This window comes from Gorilla gorilla, chromosome 4 (genome assembly GCF_029281585.2).
Source record: "Gorilla gorilla gorilla isolate KB3781 chromosome 4, NHGRI_mGorGor1-v2.1_pri, whole genome shotgun sequence".
NCBI classification, from domain to species: Eukaryota; Metazoa; Chordata; class Mammalia; order Primates; family Hominidae; genus Gorilla; species Gorilla gorilla.
Genome location: NC_073228.2, coordinates 130,215,206 through 130,237,255, shown reverse-complemented (window position 1 = coordinate 130,237,255; position 22,050 = coordinate 130,215,206). Strand labels below are relative to the sequence as shown.

The 22,050-nt window shown below is 39.1% G+C and overlaps 1 long non-coding RNA gene across 2 annotated transcripts in view; it reads right to left on the bottom strand.

Annotated features, from left to right (window-relative positions):
• Window positions 1-10,255: 10,255 nt before the first annotated feature.
• The window catches only part of LOC129533504 (uncharacterized), a 68,949-nt gene continuing 57,154 nt past the window's right edge, over window positions 10,256-22,050 (bottom strand). The window contains exon 7 of one of the 2 annotated variants that reach the window (XR_008679774.2): window positions 10,256-10,376. This is a non-coding gene — a long non-coding RNA (uncharacterized lncRNA). Of the gene's footprint in view, window positions 10,377-21,458; window positions 21,810-22,050 lie in introns of those variants that run through there. The other variant, XR_010133935.1, reaches the window with a different exon arrangement.

Here is a 22,050-nt window from a genome sequence, read left to right as displayed (position 1 = left end):
TGTCCTTTGAAGCACCAAAGAAGGTTTTCCATTTTGGTAGAGTCCAAGTTATCAATTTTCTCTTTTATCACTTGCGATTTTGGTGTTGGGCCTAAGAAATAATTGCCCAACCCAATGATTATTTACTCATATGTTTATTAAGATTTTTATAGTTTTAGCTCTTATATAAGGTCTGTGATCTACTTTGAGTTAATATTTGTGTATGTTGTAAGGTAGGGGTCCACCTTCATTCTTTAGAATATTGTCCTGGCACTATTGTTGAAAAGGCTATTCTTTTCCCATTGGATTATCTTGCCCATTTTGTTGAAAATTAATTAACCATAAATGTTAGTGTTTATTTCTTGGTAACTATTTTAAACAATATACATAGAAATGTATTCAGAATTAATGAATTTGAGTATCTCTGTTCGTTTTGAAGATCTTGTGTTTTTATTCTTTTTTATGTATGTCTACATAAGTCCAAGGCCAGGACTTTTGGTACTTTGCCTTAATTCTTCCTGATAATCCTGAAATCATAATTTTCTAGGTAGTTGTTTACTTCACCTGTTTGTAATAATGGCAATAACAAAGAACACTAATAATGATGATTGTCAACAAAATCTTAAGTTATTTAGAAAGCATGAAATTAAAGACAGGTAAAGTGAAAGGCTCATATACCATTATATAATAGTTTGTATCTATGTTGCTGTTGATTATACATATTTCTTCAATTTAGCATTCATCCTGCAATTTTTTAAAACAGTGAAGTGTAGCAAGGCCAGGCCAAATTCAGAAGAGGTGACTGAAATGGTGCTGCCTGATCAAAAAATCATTTGATCTTCAGAACTGAGCTCATAGGATCTTTTAACACGTGAGTCAGGTCATAAACATGCAATTTATAGCTGAAGAAATGCATGTGGCTAATAACAAATGAAAAAATATTCTCCACTAGTAATAAAAAACAAAGGAGGAGACCCAACTGGGTAACAAACTGGCAAGGAGTTTTTGAAAGGTCACCACATTTGGGGTGATGGTGGTAGGCTTAACATGCTTGTGTGCATTGCTGGGAATGCTTCTGGGAGGTAGGTATTACACTGATTTTGCAGAGGAAGAACTGAGGCTCAGAGTGCCTATCGAACTGGTCTCATGTCCCACAGTTTGTGACACTCAAACACAGATATAGAGGCTTACCAACTCCTCCACAGCCACAGTGAGCAATTAACCCAGACAGGAAAGACATCATTTTGAGATTTTTGGTCAATTAGAGTTAGAATGGGACCTCTGCCCACAGCACCTGTGAAAACTCTATAGCGTGAGGTAGGGTGTGGTGACTGGGCTGGGCCATCATGAGAACTGCAGAGCCCTGGGCAGTTTATCTGAGATACCGTGTTTCAGCGTTTCTTGTTAGATTTTCAGAAATGGAAGATGAGGAGCAGAGGGAATTTATTCATTGTGTAATTTCTATATGCCTGGCATTTTACATATAGAAACTTACTCAATCCTCTTAGCAATGCTAGGAAACAGATTTTTTTTTTTTTTTTTTTTTTTTTTTTTTTACCATTTTGGAAATAAGAAAACTGAAACTCGAGAAACTGTCTCTTTTCCTAGTCGACACATTCAGTTAAATGGCAGCAGAGTTGGGATTCAAATGCAGGTTTGTAGAATCCAAAGCCCAGTCTGAAAGGAAACTAGAGATCCTAATCTTCCCACCCATTTATATTTTATGTTATGTTTTCAGCTCCCATCATGCCTCACAGACAGTGTTTGTCTTCACAGTGTTTATGTGTACCCTTCGCATGTCTTTCTGAAGACATTCTATTTATTGCCCTAGCTCTGGGCTAAGCCTAACAACCCTTCAATACAATTATTTATTCTTTGAAGATAGGATTATTTGAGGGATTTTAAAGCAATTATAGTCAGAATAATAGAGGAATTTTTAAACAAATTAAATATCTGTACATATACTTGTTACTCTGCTAGCAGTTGTACAAAATTTAAAGTAAAAAGCAAAGCAAAACCTAAAAAACCAAAAAGCTAACCCATAGTGCCTGCTTACAAGGAACTCATAAAACCTAACCCAAACCCAAACCTACCTTTCTAGATTAAAAGGAACCTAAAACCAAAATGTAGAGAGTTGACATGGCAAGTGTGACTTCATGCAAATATCTTATAATCCTAGTTTTCCTGAGCTGAAATGGCAAATACTGAGTTCTCCCGAACACATTGAGTCTTAGATTGCAACTGTGTCTTTCAAGCCACTCCTAGCATTGCTCACTGCTGTCTCCACTTGAATTCCCCTTTCAGCTTGAGTGACATGACAAACCTCAAACTTCCAGTTTTGTGCAATACACCTATAAGCAAAATGTATTTGTATCAGGGGTTTCTGAGGACATTACAGTATGTGGGATAATTCTTGCTTTTGCTCAAGACCCTGATGATAAACAAGGAAAACTCCCCCAGTGGGCAATCAAAGACATTCTCCATGTGGAGACACTCTGTCCTTAAGATACCAAAAAGGCCTTTTAAACCACAGAAGCCACACTCCACTCCCAAATGGTTTTTCCAGGTCTGAGACCTGTCACTTACAGTTCCAGGTCTGGACCCACTGGCTTCACTTCTCTTCCATGGAACATACTCTTCCAGGGCATAAGCTGTGCTTGGAATGTTTGCTGAATGCTCCTTTTTGCTTGTAGGACTTGCTGTCTCCTTGTCATCTTCTAGAGGCCAGGTGATCTTCAAGAAACTCTGGGAAATGTCAGGAAGGAACTTTGTATTTACACCAGATCTGCCCAACCACAGCTCTTTGAGCCAGTTGGTGTGCTCTTCGCTCACAAGTGCTATCTCAGAAGTTTTCTCTTTCAGAGTCTGCTCAGAGGAATGGGACCAGCCGCACTTGAAACCCACATGTGTGAGAAAGCAAATGACCACAGAAACATTCAATGTGACCTTTAAGGTAATGTTACGTCTTTGCCTTAAGAGCTTCATCTTATCTTGATGTTGACTTGGAGTCACATCACTGACACTTTACTCATGATGACGTATGTCTTTCCGCAATCCTGATGCCTTTCTTCACTTTAGAAGACAGTGATTGTGTTACCTCAAAGGCTCTACCATAATTCACCCCAAATGGTCCTCAGTTGTCCTACAAGTTCATGCCTATTCATTACATAAATTAAACAAACCAAACACAACTTTGATATTCACTATTGAATGGCATGATCAATGTCTTATCACCCGCGTCTCATATGTGCATTCTGTAATCGGAATATATATTTCTCTTTAGAATATGTTTTGTGTCATACTCATCATGATTCTTTTCTCACTGTGGGGACTCAATGAATATTTACTGCTGATAAACTTGTCATGCTGGAAAGCAAATTCACAGAGAAGCTGAACTTTCTCAAACTTCCTTCTTTTTAGCTGTTCTTCCATGTCACTAATGCAAACAGTAAAGTTGCTCATTAATTAGAATAATAATGAAATGGCATTAAAGTCTTTCTTTTTTTTCACTCTGTATCAGACAAAAATCTGATTGGCTGAACTCAAATAATTAAATAGTTTCAGGTACTTAATTCACTTTAATCTAAGACCATTGCAAAACAAAGTGTACATTTGGAGATGATTTACTTGCATAGGATATACTAAGATAAAGATTTACAAATGAGAAAGAAGACTACGATTTGCTTGAGTTCAAAACTAGGTAATAGAACAAGAGAGATCTATGCAAGAGATTATTTAGAACGCAAACAACTTATATTCTCTATCCTTTCCTTTCCTTCCTTTTTTTTTTCTTTGAGACAGAGTCCTGTTCTGTCACCTAGCTGGAGTGCAGTGGCACAATCTCGGCTCACTGCAACCTCTGCCTCAGCCTCCCGAGTAGCTGAAATTACAGGCATGGACCACAACACCTGGCTAATTTTTGTATTTTTAGTAGAGATGGGATTTTGCCATGTTGGCCAGGCTGGTCTCGAACTCCTGACCTCAAGAAATCCGCCCACCTCAGACTCCCAAAGTGCTGGGATTACAGGTGTGAACCACTGCGTCCAGCCCCTTTCCTATCCTTTCAATTAAAATTTGCCCTCAGGTTGTGTTAGATTGAATGCATTGATAATCCCAGCTACATTAATGGCCTCTATATATCCATAGCCTTTGCCTTATAGCTTTGTAATTTCTACCTACTCTAACTTGGACTGGTCTTGTTACTTGCTTTGGCTAATAAAATGTGGCAGAAGTGATACTGTGACAGTTCTGAGTCTAGACCTCAAGAAGCTTCGTGGGTTTCTACTCCTTCCCTGTGGTCACTATGACTACACGACTGAATTAGAGGTATCCTCCACATGAGACCACATGGCACAGAGCTGAGTCATTCAGGTTGTCGTAGACCACCCGGCTCCCCAGTGACCTGCCAAGTCCCCACAGACACAGTAGTGAGCCCAGCCAAAATCTAACTGATCTAGATCAGCAGAACTACCTGAACACTTGTAGACTCATAAAAAATAATAAATAATTGTTTCCAACTGAGGTTTTGAGATGGATTTCTACACAGCAATAGCTAACTGCTTCAGATCCTATATTCATATCACTAATGCAGTAAGATGATAATAGCTCCAGGAGCAATTATGTTTTAACTGTTGCCAACCACTTGAGCTAAATGAGGGTAATTTTGAGAGGGTCTTCAGGTTCAGTAGGTCAGCAGGAGGAACTTAGGCAATACAGTGGATCTTCCTGGGATCAAAGTCTGATATGCTTTAGAGGTCTGCTATCATGAGCTTTAGGGTAGGGTAGATGACATCTATTAAAGATCTAAAAATTGTATTGTTAGTCCTACAAAGTGTTGCCACTACAATCCCACTTCATCTCCCACTTCCCCTTCCGTACTTCCACTTCCCTCCGTGGTCACCAGGCAAAGTTTAGAGTAGTACTCACCACCCAACTCTTCTCAGGTCTATGGGAAGCCCTTCTCGCCATTCTAATGACTGCACTCCAGGTTTTTTCACTGAAGGGGTAATACACCTTTAATGTGAGACAAACCTGGCTTCCAATCTTGCCTTTTGCCTAACATGTTAAGGGCCCTTGGACATGCTAAGGGTTTACTGCCTGTGTAATCCAGTTTTCTTCTCTGCGAAATGGTGATGAGAAAAGACACTTGGCAAAGCTCTGTTTTTTCTCTTTCCTGCTTAACTCTACAAAGATATTTTCTGCTGATTTAGAAACTGCATTATAGGTCAAAGGTTTAGCAAATATTAACTTCCATTTTACTGCCTTTCTTAATAACAGGCAGACAAATGAAAGTTCAGAGATTTTACCTCAGGTGAATGGATCCAAGGTCTCACGTATTATTGGAGATGAGGCCATAAATACGGTAACAGTTTGATTACTCAGTTTGTGCTTTTTTTTTTCCAAAAAAAAGGAAAAACTCTACCTCTTACTCCATATTATGAATATGTAACAAAGTCATTCTTATGTAGGCAACTCTTCATAAACCACAGGGGTTCTATTTCAGACAACAGAGGCACTTGGCTGCTTTCTCTAGGCATCTTATCTACCTGAAAGCCCCATATAGATGCCTCATAAACTCAGCTTTTAGGAAAAGAGCTGAAGTAGGCTACTCAGACGGAAAGGCTGTTGGAAAGTTGGGGTAATGTTAGTAATAATAAGCGACATCATAGTGATGGAATATTCTAGAAAAAAGAGCTCCAAGTTTGGTGTCAGAACACTTTACTAGTGGTAGAACTTTACTCAAGTTACCTTATCTCCCTTGGCCTCAGTTTTCTCTTATGTGAAATAGGGGCTTGGAGTAAATCAATGCTTTCCTAAATTGTGGTCTGTGGACAATTTCTCTAGCTTGTGTGGAAGTTGGCAAATACGGCACACAATTTTTGTTCCTTAGAGGTCTCTATGAAGGTCTGCATTTAATAAATCTATTCAACTTTATTAACTGAGGCTCAACCAAATAGAAATGGAAAACTGTTAATATCCTATAGGAAGAATCTCCTTTTGGAAATGCAGAGGCAGATGATTCTTAAGACTTTCTCTGTGTAAAGACATCTGAGCCAATAGAGAGATTTTAGTTCTATTGCAATTTACTGCAGAGTCCATTCTTACCAAGGAAGGAAATAGGGGGAAAAAAGGTCATATTTTATCGATTTCCTACTCCGCCAGGCAATGTCTTAGATATTTTACATATTCCTCATTTACTTCTTGCAATAACTGTATGCAGTATTATTATTCTCACCTTACCAATATTGATTTTAACTACATTACTTAAACAAAAATAACCACTGACCCAGCTACTTGGGAGGCTGAGGTGGGAGGATTGCTTGAGCCCAGGAGTTCAAGGCTGCAGTGAGCTATGATCACACCATTGCACTCTAGGCTGGGCACCAGGGTGAGCCCTTTCTCAAATAAATAAATAAACAAGGAAAATCACTGAAGGCTTATTGAGAGAGTAACAATACAACATCAATGTAGAGTCAGTGGGATCAGTCCTAGATACTCTTCTCTATCGACACATTCTCTCAGTAATATTATTCATCCTATGACTTTAAATGCTATTTATATGCTGATGATGTCCAAGTCTTATAATTCCCCTCTTACTTCTCCCTATTAAATAAACATCTCAAACTTACTGTGACCAAAGTAGAATTTTTATTTACAGCTCTCCTCCAGAATTTTTCTTGTCTCATTTTACTGTTCTGATATGGTTTGGCTGTGTCTCCACCCAAATCTTACATTGAATTGTAATAATCCCCACATATCAAGGGCAGGGCCAGGTGGAGATAATTGAATCTTGGTGGCTGTTTCACTCATGCCATTCTCGTGGCAGTGAATAAGTCTCGCGAGATCTGATGGTTTTATATATGGGAGTTCCCGTGCACACGCTGTCTTGCCTGCCGCCAGGTAAGACTTTCCTTTGTTCCTCATTCGCCTTCCACCATGATTGTGAGGCATCCCCAGCCGTGTGGAACTGTGAGTCAATTAAAACTCTTTCCTTTATAAATTACCCAGCCTCGGGTATGTGTTTATTAGCAGTGTAAGACCAGTAAAGGGCTTCCTCATCCACCTGGTTGATGTAACAGCAATTTAGGTGTTGTTGATTTCTCTCATGCCCTTGTTCCCCACATGCAGTTCATCAACAAATCTTATCAGCTGTGCCTTCAGAACACATCCAGAATTTCACTGCTTCTCTCCACTGGTATTCCTATTACTAGTCCAAGCTGCCATCTGTTATGTAGACTATTGCAGCAGTATCCCAATTGCTCTCTTCCCACTTGTATCACCTCTACAATCAGGATCCAGGATGATTTTAAAATTTAAAAATAAGAAAAAAACCATGTTACTCTTCCCTTTAAAATCTCCTAATTTTCTATTTCACTAAATTGCAACCTCTGGCCTTGCTCAGGTCTTTGCCCATATCTCCAGCCTCATTTAGCTCATGCTTCCTTTCGTTGGTTTTTTTCCTAATCTGCAATATACCACACTTGTTTCTACCCATGGATCTTTGCACCTGCTCTGCCCACTGACTATATAGCTTCCTTTCTGGCTCTTCTTGTCATCATTCAATTTCAACTCAAATGTCACCTTCTCAGGGAGCCTCCCCTGACTACAATGTCAAAAATAATCCTGGCTTGTGCAGAAACTATTACACCTCTCTGCTTTATTAAGTAAAAGAGTTGTCACTCTATCATTATCTTGCTATTTTTTTCCTCTGTACATTTCTCACAGCTAGAATGCAAATTCATGAGAGCTTATATTTTTTTGCTTTGTTCAACCCTGTATCCCTACACCAATGTGTATCACAGTGCCTGGTACATATAGTTGCTCAATAGATATTTGTAGGACTGCTATGGTTTGAATGTGTTCCCTCCAAAATTCAAAGGTTGCCAGTGTGATAACAGGTGAGGCCTTTAAGAGATGATTAGGCCATGAGGGCTTCTCCCTTGTTAGTGGGATTAAGGTCCTTATAAAAGAGGCTTCATGAACCGTTTAGTGAGTTTGCCCCTCTTCGTCCTTCCGTGTGAGGATGTGGCCAAAAAACCCACATCAGAAGCCAGTGCCCCGATCTTTCCCAGCCTCGAGAATGGTAAGAAAATACATTTTTTGTTTTTATTTTTCATGAATTACCCAGTCTCAGGTACTTTGTTATAGCAGCACAAAGAGACTAAGACAAGGATTAATAAAATGTTATTTGTCTTGCTCGGCTTTCTAGCCATTTCTATTCAATACACATTTAAAAATAAACATTCATGAGGATAAACACAGTGCCTTGGAGCAGATTCCAAACACATAAACTCATCAGAAAAACTGAAATGAGATTATCATCTGCACAGGATTTTTTAATTGCAAAAATCCTGAGGATAAAGAAAGGATAAAACAGTTTAAGAAATTGTCAAATGCTTTTCCATTGAGGCAGTGGTAGCTTAAGAGTAATCTGATATTATTTAATAATATGACTTATTATTTAACTGATATAACATATCAAATAGTTGTGGTACGTTCTTGAAGTCATTGTTTCCGGGAAAGGACAGGGATCAAAACCACAAACGGCTAAATATGGCTTTTAGGAACTGGTCAGACCATTCTTTCTTCTCCAATCACTCATTGCCAATGAGGCCACCTCTTACAGTGGATTTTCCTCTTCTAAATATCTGCACTGAGAAAGTAAAAGGCTAAGGGAAGAGTACTCACACAACTTCCTCTCAATATCCCTTCAGAACGAGCCTGTCTGTTATAACCAAAATCCAAGGAGAAGCTGCTAAACTGATACTGAACAAAATATCTATTTTGGTGTGATGTAACCCTTTCCTAGAAGTTGGGGAGAGGTGGAAGAGAAAGTCGGTAAGAAGGAAAATGAACACACTGTATACTCAAAGGAAAATAGACACTGTACCACAAAGTTCCATCTTTGAATTCTTGGCACCATCTAGTGGATAATGAATCCTAATTTAGAGACCAGTTATTTTCTTAAATGGTGGTTCTCAAACTTTCTTAGTATGCCTCACAATTGCACAGAACTTGTACAAATACCCCACACCTATACATTCTGATTTTATAGGTTTGGTGTGAGACTTGGGCATCAGAGTTTTTTTTAAACAAGCTTCCCAGGTGATTCTGTTTTAACTGATTGTGAAATTCAACTATCTCTTTGGAAGTTAGCCTTTTGTTTGTATGATATTCCCTCTTTCTTTTCCCCTTGTAAAAATATTTATATGTATATTTTACATTGTAAAATCAAAGTGAACTGTGAGCAACACTATTCTGAAGTTTCTCTAAGAATTAAGTGACATGTTCAAGTAAAAATAGGTGAGTGTGAACTTGGGGGTGTAGTGGGATAGCCCCAAACACATGTTGCAAATCAGTGCTCAAGTCAACCAATATCCAACTAAATATGACAAACGTCATTTGTAATCTGCCTATTTCAGGTATCATCTTCCAATTGCTCATCTGCTATCCACTGATTTTAACAACTTAAACTTTTTAACTTCTCATTTTGAACTCTTACAAGAGCCACTTCATCATTTCATCCAGATCGAACTATAATACAATTAATCAAAATTAGAAAACTAACACTGACACAATACTACATCATACACAGGCCTTATTCAAAATTGTCAACTGTCTTTCTAGGCTGCAGTCCAACCCAGGGGCCATGTTGTATTTTATAAGCATGTTTCCTTAGTCTCTCCAATCAAACAGTTCCTTGGTCTTTTTTTTTTTTTTTCCTCTGTCAATAAATTTGAGGAGTACGGGACAGTTTTGTTTGTTTGTTTGTTTGTTTTAAGAATATTCCTCAGTTTGGGTTTTCTGATGCTTCTTTCTGATTAAATTCAGGTTTTGTATCTTTGGTAGGATCGCCACAATGATAATCTTTGTGTTGTTCTCAGTGCATCAGATCAAGAAGCACACGATGTCAATTTCTTATTGATTTAAATTTTGATCACTTGGGGTTATAGAGGCTCCTTGGGTTGTTCTCTTACAACATAATCCTATATCAGGTGGTTCTAGAGGAGATGTTTCTGATTGTCTTGTAAGTTTTTCCTGGGAAGACACAGTCCACGGATAAATTTAACTGAGATAACATTGTCTGAAGAGATGATTTATGGAGGTTCAGGGTTTGCATAAACAGCTTAGGAGGTCCAGGATATCTGTGCACTTCCTAGGAGACCTTTTACATCAGACTTTCTGTGGCTTCCTAAGGAAATGGATATTGATGTTATGACCTCAGACGGAGCAGCAGGTACAGCTGGCACATGGATTTACAAATGCTTGACTGGCCCTCTGATTTCAGCTGTGACTATACTGGACAATTCTCTGCAGGCTTCCACTTATTTTTAGCTGAGATTGTCTCACTTCAAGTGCTTCATCTAATACCTCAGGTATTAGATTAATTTATTAATCTAAAGAAAATATAAAGAAATTAGATTTTTGGTGCTGTAAGGAACTTTCTAGGCCATGGCACCTGCCCAGAGGTCAGGGGAACAACCCTTGATCTGTGGGGTCTGGGGGTCAATGGTTAAATACTCCTCTACCTCTCGTAAGTCAGGCAAAGCCTCATTATGAAGGTTATGAATACTGGGCCCAGGGTTTTATACCACGGACAGGGTTTTATCCACGGCTTGAGCGGAAGAGTGACGGCAGGGAGAATATTAGGATCCTAGCCACTTGAATAACGTGGAAGTTAGATTGATGTGGGAAGTAAATAGGGGCAGGAACAGATAACCAGGAGTCAACTACAGTTGTCTTGATTGGAAATAAATTGCGACCAAACTAGGCAGAGCAGTGCTGTAGAAATTTGAAGGTGGAGACCTGATAGTAAAACCCCAACTATGCTAGTACATTTCCCTTACTGAGTTGGTGTGTTTGGTAGCCAATGAAATGGGCTCGGTCTCAGTTATCTCTTGCTGTATAACAAACCTCTCCCAAATGTAGTGGCTTAAATTGGCAATTTGTTCACGAAGTTGGGCAGGGCTCAATTAGGCAGTTATGTTGCTGCTCTTTCTGGGGGTATATTCAAATAATTAACTGTTATCAGGAGGTTGTCCTATGGTCTGAATGTGTCCCCCAAAATTCATGTGTTAGAAACTTAACCCCCAATGCAACAGTGCTGGGAGGTGGGGCTTTTGGGATGTGTTTGGCTGAGCCCTGATGAATTAATGCTGTTATAGGAAGAGCTTGTGGGAGCAGACTTGCTCTTTGTCCTTCTGCTAAGGGAGGACACAGCATTTCTCCTCTCTGGGGGTGCATTATCCAAAGCACCATCTTGGAAGCAGTGAGCAGCCCTCATCAGATGCTGGCCCCTTGATCTTTGTCTTCCCAGCCTCCAGAACTAAGACACTTCTGTTCTTGATACTCAGTCTGGGTATTCTGTGATAGCAGCACAAATGGACTAAGACAGGTTTGTTGGGGCCTTCAGAGTGTGTTCCGCCTGGTCTCTCCCTGCAGTGGCCTCACTCACTTTTCTTACACGGAGGCCTCAAGTCCAGAAGGCAAGAGCAAAATTGCAAGCTTCTTGAAGCTCAAGCTCAAAAGTCACAGAACATCACTTCTGACTTATTCTATCAGTCCAAGCAGTCATGAGTCATCCAACTTAGATTCACATGGTGGGGAAATAATCTATCTCTTGATGGGAGGAGCTAATACAATTTATGACCACTTTAAATTTTTCAGTGTATCTTGGTAGCTGATGAAATGAACTTTTGGTGTCCTCTTATCTGGGTTTGGATTTATAGCTAGAATTCAAATAACCATGTGCTGACAAACCACTTCTTTCTCTTACTAATACCCTGGAAAATATTCCAACACCTCTACTCTTGTTCCTGTTAAATATTTAAAGCCAGGACACTTGAACTCTATCATAGACTTAATCTCACGTAAGTAGAAGAATGTAGGAAAAAGCTTAGATTCTTGGAATATTTTCCAGAGCCACTGAAACTAATATCTTTTAAAAAACTACTGCATGTACTTCAAATGAGTTTTATGAAACTAAAGTTTTTTGTGAATTTGGGCTTTTTTTTTCTCAAGGAAGAAAAAAGAATAAAGGGTAATTATATTTTCAGAATATGGTCTCAATGTTTATGGGACCATTTTGATAATTGCTTTAATTAACATCTTCATAACAGAATAAAAACTTCTCTTAAGTGCTAGTATTATGAAATATTGGTAAAAATGTTAGTGCCTTAAATATCAGTTAGCTAGTAACGATAGTAACTTAGAAAGTTTCATAAAGTGGCAGCACTGAAGTATCAAACTTACAAAGTATCAAACTTACAATTTTATCCTCAAGGTATTCCCTGCATATTTGGGATGTTACCCTCAATCTGGAGGGCTTTTGATAATAATACAAGAAATCATTTTTTTTTTTTTTTTTTTGAAACAGAGTCTCACTCTGTCACCCAGGCTGGAGTGCAGTGGCACGATCTCGGCTCACTGCAAGCTCTGCCTCCCGGGTTCACGCCATTCTCCTGCCTCAGCCTCCTGAGTAGCTGGGACTACAGGTGCCCACCACCACGCCCAGCTAATTTTTTGTATTTTTAATAGAGACAGGTTTCACCGTGTTAGCCAGGATGGTCTCGATCTTCTGACCTCGTGATCCGCCCGCCTCGGCCTCCCAAAGTGCTGGGATTACGGGCGTGAGCCACTGCGCCCAGCCAAGAAATTGTGTTTTAAAGAGGTAGCAACAGAATGCTAATATTCTTTCCCATGAGGAATGGTTAGGTCATGTATATACAATGTGTGGAAAGCTGTGGCAAAACCTGATTCCTAAGTGGGGTATTGCCTTTAGAACAGTTAGGGCTCTAAAGTCGGAACTGGAGAGGCAAAAAAGAGGTTTTGCTGAAGAGATGAGAACAAAGACAGCCTAAATCAAAACCTTTTTGGAAGGCTGTCTTATTTCCCTTTAAGCCAAGATCCCTGACTCAGTTCTGGGTATTTCTAAGATGGCCTTTCTGATTTATCTGAGAGCTCTCTTTAGTTTTATTTTTGATAAATAATAATTGTACATATTCATGGGGGACAATGTGATGTTTTGATACACTTATTCATTGTAGAATGATCAAATCAGGCAAATTAACATATCCATAGAGCTTTTTACCATTCTACTTCTCTCCTGAAACAGCTGCTTCTTAACAATTGACTTCAGGCTGTTTCCAGAGGTGGTCTTATTTACTTTTTGCTCTTTTGATTAAAGCTTTTATATTCTAACACTGGGATCCATGTATCTCAAAGTGTTTTCCTCAGAATACTTGTTTGCTTAGATGCTCTTGAAACAAAAATTCTATATAGCCATGACAATGCACAAATCATTGACACATGCAAAAACAAAGATGGATCTCACACATATAATGTATGGAAAAGAAATCGACATGAAGGTACACACTGAACGAGTCCATTTATGTAAAACTCAAAACAGCCAAAACTAATCTCTAGTTAAAGCAGGATAGAGGTTGTTTTGGGTGGGGGGTATGTTGAGGAGTGAGCACAAATGGGGCTTTTGTGTGCTGATTATGGTCTGAGCACTGGTTGCTTTGGTAGGTTTGCTTTGTGAAAGTTTATTGAGCTGTACGCTGATTTGAGCACTTCTCTACTTCTTTGTTAAGCTCATTAAGGAGTAGGACAATACAGAACAAATGTTTCTTCTCATTGACTTTCAAGTGAAATATGAGACTGGGTATCTCTAGTGGTTTGTTAAGGAAAGAATTGTTAGGCTGGCAACTTTTTTTTTTTCTGCATCCACTGTATTGCAGTGTTGATTTGGATTTTATTGGGTTTCAGTCTCCATATAAACCAATAAGGGGTCAAACATCCAACAGATCAGTGGCAATCAGCAACAGAACAAAAACAACAAACAGCAAAGCAAAACACCATCAACACTGCAGTGCTATAGGACTGCATTTGATTGAAAAAAGAATCCTCATGCTCCACTAAGCCAGAAAAAGCTACCAGTATAAGTCATTGTTTCCAAGAAAACTTAAGAGGAAAGTGAAAGCTAAACATTGCTATCACTGAAGCCAATGTTATCTAGACATGTTCTTTATTTTCCCCGGAAATACCATCTAGGATTATGTCACGAGGTATCACTTGGAGAAGAGTTTTCAGCAGAAAAATTGTGTATTTCTTAGAAGGGGGTGGGAAAATGGAAGTCATATAGACCGGTAAAAAAATTAATATTTCATATTTGCCAAAATTCACATTTAAATGTTATATGTTCGTGGCCTTGAAACAGCCAATAGATTTGTCCCTGCCCAGGAGGCTGCACTGGGCAGACGTATTATCTTCCATACAGCACTGACTGCTCTCACAGTTGGTGTCTCTGCCAGGAGGTTTGTAGACTGTAATAGAAGGTAGGACATGATACCTGAAATCATCATTCTTTTCTATCAGTAGAAAGAGTTGAAATAGTGTCAATGATGCTATCCTTAAGCTATTCCCTGCATATTTGGGATGTTACCCTCAATCTGGAAGTTAGAGGAGGAAAGATTAGCATTTTCAATTTCTGCCGACTTATCAGAGACACAATTGTGATGGGTGAAAATGGAGCTCATCTTTGGGACACAAAATTTAAGCTGACCTAAATACCTTATCTCATCTTGTTAATGTGGTCCATGGGCTGAGAGATTGAATTCACTTCAGCATTTGTTGAGTGCCATTCACCATGCAAAACACTAGGGATGAAAAGGCATGGGTCTCCCAGAATTGTAGGAGGGACAAATATGCACACAAAGTTATAATAATAGTAAATGTCATTGCATAAAAATATAGAAATGGTGTTACACACAGAGAAAGCAACTCTACTGGTGGCAGGGAAGCCTACAGAGAAGAAAATCTTAAAAACTGAGTGGGAATTTGTCAGACAATGCGGGGAAAGGACATTACAGGAAATATGAAAAGCAAGAGGGGAGGGATGAAGCTTGGATTTCCGTGGAGGGGCCAGAGAGTGGTGAGGACTCTGGGATGTTAGGATTTAGAGAAGAAGGGGAGGCTGGGCCAGGAACGGTGGTGGCTCATGCCTTTAATCCTAGCACTTTGGGAGACTGAGGCAGGCAGATGGCTTCAGGCCAGGAGTTCAAGACCAGTCTGGGCAACATGGTGAAACCCCATCTCTACTAAAAATACAAAAATTAGTTGGGCATGGTGGCATGTACCTGTAGTCCCAGCTACTTGGGAGGCTGAGGTGGGAAGATCACTTGAGCCTGGGAGGTTGAGGCTACATTGAGCTGAGATTGTGGCACTGCACTTCAGCCTGAGTGACAGAGTGAGACCTTATTGTAATCCAAGCTAGAGCTAGATTTTGGAGGATGTTGAATGCCCTGGGAAGGAATTTGGATCTTAACCTAAAGAGCAGTGGAAGAATTGTGAAAAGGGAGAAATGTGATCCTCCCTGTGTTTTAGAAAGCTAAGATCAGCAACCATTTGGATAATGGCTTATAGAGGGAAAAGCAAACAAGGAGATCGGTTAGGAAATTACTAGAACAATCAAGAACACCCTGAATGAGACTAAAGATGAACAACTTGGAAGGCAGAATCTATCCTGGATCTAAATGCTGTTGTAGGCATATAATGGGTTAGTATAAAAGCATGAAAACAATGTTGACCTATTTTAACAACCCAGAAAGATTTCCAAAATATGTTGTTGAATAAGTTTACAAAAACATGAGCAATAATATTCTAAATCTGTATCTACACAGAAAAAGCTGAGAATATATGTAGTATACTAAAATGTTAATAGTAATATTTATTTGCTAATAGACTTTTGGGTAATTTTTGGAGAAAAGCAACTCACATGTCCAGTTAAGAATATAGGGCTGGGCGTGGTGGCTCACGCCTGTATTCCCAGCACCCTGGGATTCTGAGGCCAGTAGATCACTTGAGGCCAGGAATTTGAGACCACCCTGGCCAACATGGCAAAGTCCCATCTCTACTAAAGATACAAAAATTAGCCAGGTATGGTGGCACATAACTGTAGTCCCAGCTACTCGGGAGGCTGAGGTGTGAGAATTGCTTGAGCCTGGGAGGCAGAGGTTGCAGTGAGCTTAGATCATGTCACTGCACTCTAGCCTGGGCAACAGAGTAGACTGTCTCAAAAAAGCAGTATGTAAGGGCTTAGAAAAAGTCTTTTATATTCAGACCCTTTTTAAAACCTAGTAAATAGTCTGGCACTTCAAGGTAAGTGGGATATGCAGAATCAAGAGGAGTACAGAAAAGAATCAAAAGATAAATGGAAAATAAAAATATGATAGAATGTAGAAATGGAATTATTGAACTGAGAAGAGATGGCTGGGGAACAATTTTAAGGGTGTTTTAAAACTTATCTCTGGATGCCTTTCAAGTTGATCCCATTTGTAGAGTCTAAGAATGTTGCTCTATGAAGGTGGTAGAGGCTTACATGATCTATTAAGGACCCTCCCAACTATACGATTCCTTTTATCATCTGGTTTCATTGAATCAGCCTATGAAGGGAACCAAGTCTTGTATTATCTCTTGTAGTATTTCAAGTACTTTTTTCCTTAAAATATATATTTAAATATTAATATATATTTAAAGTATTTCATTCCAATTTCATAAAACAACACTGGCCACAGATGTAAGATTGAACTGATACTGTTGGATAATACAATTTACATGTAATTGTGTGGGACCAAACTGACTTTACCAGTTCAGAATAAAATCCTATAGAAGGGTTGAGGGTTGAAGAGATAGCCAAGGAAAAGAGTTTGGAATTGAAAGAGAAGAAAAAGAATGACTAAGGTTAATTTGTAGGAAGATAAATGTATTTATGATGAAAGATCAATAGTTGCGCTGCTATCTATTATGAGAAAATGAGGTGCATTTCAAAGAGGGAATCAATAGTAAAGTCCATCTTGAGGGGTTTGTATGATGTACTTTTGAGGAACCACCTCTTGTAAGCACTGGGTCCTAGGTAAACATGTCCTTCTCCTCTTTAGACCCTGGGCTCTGGCTGCCTGCTTTAGATATTGATTTCCACCCTCATTGTTTCACCTGTACTTTTCTTTGATTCTCTTTGCTTCCATTTCTTCATTCTTAAAGGGTTAGGATTAGCCTAGGTTGTTTAAAAATGTCTATGTATTAAAATCATGGGCCCCTTTAAGAAGATACATTTAGAGCTTTTCTGGGGAAGTTGAGGTAGAATGGCAGGGTTCCTTCTGGCTCTTCTCCCTCCCTAAAGGGGTTCTATGGAGCCAAGCTTGAAAACTACTCAACTTGAATCTGTGCTTCCAAAAGCCAAGAGATTAGTGTGGCCTGGAGTATCCTGAGGACAATGAAGACCTTGTGAAGATATTTTGCTTTCTCACATTGTTTTCTAAAAAAAAAAAACTTGTGTTGCTGTGTCATCTGGTAGTGGCACCCAGGATCAATTCCTGTGATGGAGAAAATGAAGTGTAGCTATCATAAGTGGGAAAACTTTTTTTTTTCTCATCTGCCACGGTCTTACTGAGTGGTCTTCTGAAAATCTCTCAGGAGTGCCAAACATCATTTCCTCCTCACTGCTCCGTAAAGACACAGTGAAGACCTCTGACTGAGATGTACACCACTTTGAGGCTCTGGGAGAAAAGAGGGAACTATTGTCTGTCCTCCAAAGCAGTATCTTCCCTTGTACTTGACTTAGCAGAGGTCTGAGCTCTTCTGGACCTTGATGTTTCTGAGTATCTCCTTGTTCAACAGAATACTTTTAGCCACTTGCCATCCAATGGCTTGAGTAAATGAGAGTTGTTGTTACATCTTTTGCTGAAAGTATTTCCTGCTGCCATTTTGGTCTTCCCATCTAAACCCACTGTATGAAAGGAGTGTAGAACAATCTCAACTTTTAAGGGAAGAAAAATCATTTGTTCTGTTGCTGTCTCAGATGCAAGTCATTTCCAATGGATAACCCTTCCTCGACCTGGCAAGGCTGGTTAGCACAGACTGCAGAGAGCTTGGAACACGCTAAAAGATTGATTCAAGGCAGCAGAAACCTCTTATCTACGACCTTACTGACCTTTCTCAGGATTCACTCAAAAGCTGTATCTGGGACCTCTATTCTCTCTATTATCTTTTGAACTAATACATCTTCATTAGGACTTAGAAGTAAACAATTTTTTTTTAAGCTCTAGGAAAGCAGTTTGTTTTGAACACAGTGGATTTGATCTTTAGAGAGAGGTGAACAGTTAACTGTTTTTTTCAGCAAATGCTAAAGATGATGAATGAAATGCCCACGGCTAAGAAGACCTCTTTACAACAGGGAGAGTTATTTTGGAAGGATTTTAAATCATTCACACATAGTTACCAGGCTAGGTAGGATCACTCGGCTAGCTCTGATTGGTGACTTTTTCATCGGAGGTTTCACAAACAAAAAACAAACAACAAATAAACAAAAACTTAACATTTTATCTTGCAAACCTGAGTCAATATCCAGAATATCAAAGGATTATATCTTGCAAATTATCCTTGTTTAGGGTTTTGTCAAAAGGGTAAGCTCTCCTGATATGCCTGACAGCTTTTTTTGTTTGTTCGTTTTTTTGAGACAGAGCCTCGGAGCCTCGCTGTCTCGCCCAGGCTGGAGTGCAGCTTTTTTTGTTTGTTTGTTTGTTTGTTTTTTTTTGAGACAGAGCCTCGGAGCCTCGCTCTCTCGCCCAGGCTGGAGTGCAGTGGCACGATCTCAGCTCACTGCAAACTCTGCCTCATGGATTCAAGTGATTCTCCTACCTCAACCTCCTGAGTAGCTGGGACTACAGGCATGCACCACCATGCCTGGCTAATTTTTTGGTATTTTTAGTAGATGGGGTTTCACATACTGGCCAGGCTGATCTGGAACTCCTGACCTCAGGTGATCTGCCCACCTCAACCTCCAAAGTGCTGGGATTACAGGCGTGAGCCACCATGCCCGACCCTGACAAACTCTTTATAAAATATGAGGCTTGCCCTCTGGAAATATGCAAGTGAAGGCATGCAGAATTACTTGATTTTTCCTCTACATGAGTCTTTAGTTTAGACACTCTTAGGGGAAAACATATATGGGCATTGTCATCTAAAGAGGATGTGTATTGGTGTTAAATCTTCTTAAATGAAGTCTTAATTACCTACGGAAATAGATTTGCCTGGGGTAGTTATATAGAATTTGAGGCATATTACTATTTTGATTAATTACAAAGGTTTACACCTGCCCTCCTTTTGTTTCTATAGCACTTTGCTATTCTAGCCATGAGTGATTTGATATCAGTCTCTGGTCAAACCCAAAACATTTATGTAGTTATGCACATAACTATATAAGTATATGATATTTTCTTATACAGGAGTAGGAGAAAACATGACTCACTTTAGAAAGGTCTGCTTTATGACTTGAGTTCTTGGGTTTCCAATAAATGTCCTATATTTGCGTCATACACTTCTCCATGTGCTTGATATACATTGTCATTTAATCCTTTAAACAACCCTTGTGTGATAGGTATTATTATGACCCCTTCCTACAGATGAGGAAACGAAGGCACAGAGAACACAAATAATTTGTGGAAGGTCACCCTGTTAGTAAGTAACTGAACTGGTATTCAAACCCAGCCCCCAGAGTGCAGAGCTCATGTCCCTGATGGCATTTTCTGGTGCTGCTACCATCACAAGGAAAAGACAGAATGGCTGTATTTATCATTCATCTATTACAGTGTGGTTGGAAGGAGAAAAGGGGTACAAAAATGTCCTAATAAGAGAATAGTGTTAGCCCTGGGATATAATGCATGTGGGAAAGTGGCATACATACCAGTGTGACTTAAAGACAAATACGTGCTAAATATACATTAATTACACTCCAGAATAATTTAGAATCACTGAAAAGTAAAAAAAAAAATTATGAGTTGAATAAAAGTGAGCTAAAAGGCACAAAAAGATCTGGGAAAAACACTTGGGTAAGGGAAATAATAACTAGTTACAGAATGTATGAAATAATTTTTCCTTTCTTAGGTAGAGTCTTTCACTTACTGAATTTATTAGACTTGGATAGAACACTTAATGTTTGGTTTGGGGAAAATATTTGGATTGGCCTAAAGTTGAAGTTACAGCTTCCCAGATTTGACTCACTTTATTAGGGTTCTCTTGGCGTGCCTCAACACATGGAAGTCTGGGATCCTCTCAGCCGTTGGGGCAGCTGTGTGCAGCCTGGGGGACACCTGTATGAATGCTGACACAAGAACCAGGGGGACCCCCTCATAAGGTGTTGGCTTTATATAACTCCCCCAAACTTAGATATAACCAATGAAAAGGAAGGAAATCGAAATTTACTAAAATCAAGTACCTTAGTAAAATGGGAACTCAAAAAATAAAGTCAGATTACTGTACCCCTATCTTTGACACTGAATTTTTGGCCACAGCTATTGTTACAAGGGATAGACTTTAAGTCATGCAAATGGGGATTATTAAATTTTTAAAAAGAGTTTCATTGATAAGGTTTGTGGGTCATCCCTGCAGAGTGCTGCTTTGGGAGTCTTGGATCCCTTTAGCTTATTGTGGAAAGGCAGACAGCCTGGAAACACAGCTTATAGAAGAAAAATCAATTGAGGCTGCAAATCCAAGAAACCTATTCTGATTTTTAACTTGTGTCTGAGTTAAATGTGCTCAGACTTACAAAAGAAGTTCAAATATTCTTACATGAAACAAAGTCCCTTTGTAAAAAGCACAATTGACAGAAAAGCTGGCACCTGCTATTAATCTTTTCTAGGAAAGGGCTGAGTTTTCTCTTCCACACATGTGGCAGTTTTTTTCTGGACTATGGCAGGGATATGCATTTGAAAATAAAAATCTTTCCCACAGGCTAGACTTTTGGAACCACTATTTATGAAGCTATAGAGACTTGGATTTATTTCATTATCAGCTTTATATAAAAGTTTCATATATAAAGAATCCCTTTAGTAGGAGAAAATGGGGAACTGAGCCAGGTGTCAATATCAGTCACCACCTCACCTGTCTATCAGCAGATTTTCTAGTCCCTGTCATGGCTTAGTCACCCTGCTGAAGGCTCTGATTCTTCCTTCCTGGAATTGGTCTTTTCCTTGAAACTCTTTGCCATAATAGGTGTTGTCTTGATTTCTTAATTTTGTTGTTGATGCTCATTTTTGACATCTCTGGCTTTCCAAATTTCCTACTGCTTCTGGCCTTGACCTTGGTGAGCAAGGATTCTCAGAATGCACTTATGCCTCAAGCTGACATTAGCTTTTTTTTTTTTATTACACAGAACTACACACTTATTATAGAAAAATACACATGAGAAAAATAATCAAAGGAAGAAAGGGAGAATACATAAAATCAACCCTAATTCTATAACCTAGAGGTGTCACTCTTAGCCATTTGGCATGTATCATTCCAGGATATATAATCAAAATAGATATTATTCCAGGATATATAATCAAAATAATGATCTCTGTATAGCACAGATTATTCTAGAATCTGCTTTTTCCATGTAATATATCAAACAGTTCAGTACAATAACCTTTACCAAGCCATTATAAAAGGCTGCATATTATTTTCTTTAATGGATGTACCATAGTTGATTTAACATCGCCAGCATTGTTAGACACCTTATTTCTAATTTGTCAGTATTTTAAAAAATACTGTAGTGAATGTTCTTTGCTACATCACTGGTGCGGTCACAATGATTTCTTTAGAATACATTTCTAGAAGGAAAATCGCCAGGTCGGTCAAGGCATGTGCAGAACTTGAAGCCTCCAGGTAGATGACCAAACTGCCCGCAGAATGTCTGCTTCCTTTTCACCAACCCCCAAAACCTGTGAGGCTGGCACCTTCCCTTGGCTTTTCAGGAGATGTTTTTTTGCTCATCTCTCAGATGCTCTGGTCTGGAGAAAACAAAAAATACAAAACTGACAAACGAACAACTTACTAGGAAGTAGATACTTAGGTTGAAGAGAACGATTGTAGATCACATTCTGCTTGACTTCATGTGCTGTTATACTGTCCTATGTGCACAGCACAGCTCTTGCAGGAAACAGGTTGATGGTGCCAAAGGTTCTCTTCTTGGAAGCTAAGTGTGGGTCCCCAATTCCCAAGTCCTCTGAAAATGTGTACTCTTTTACAGTG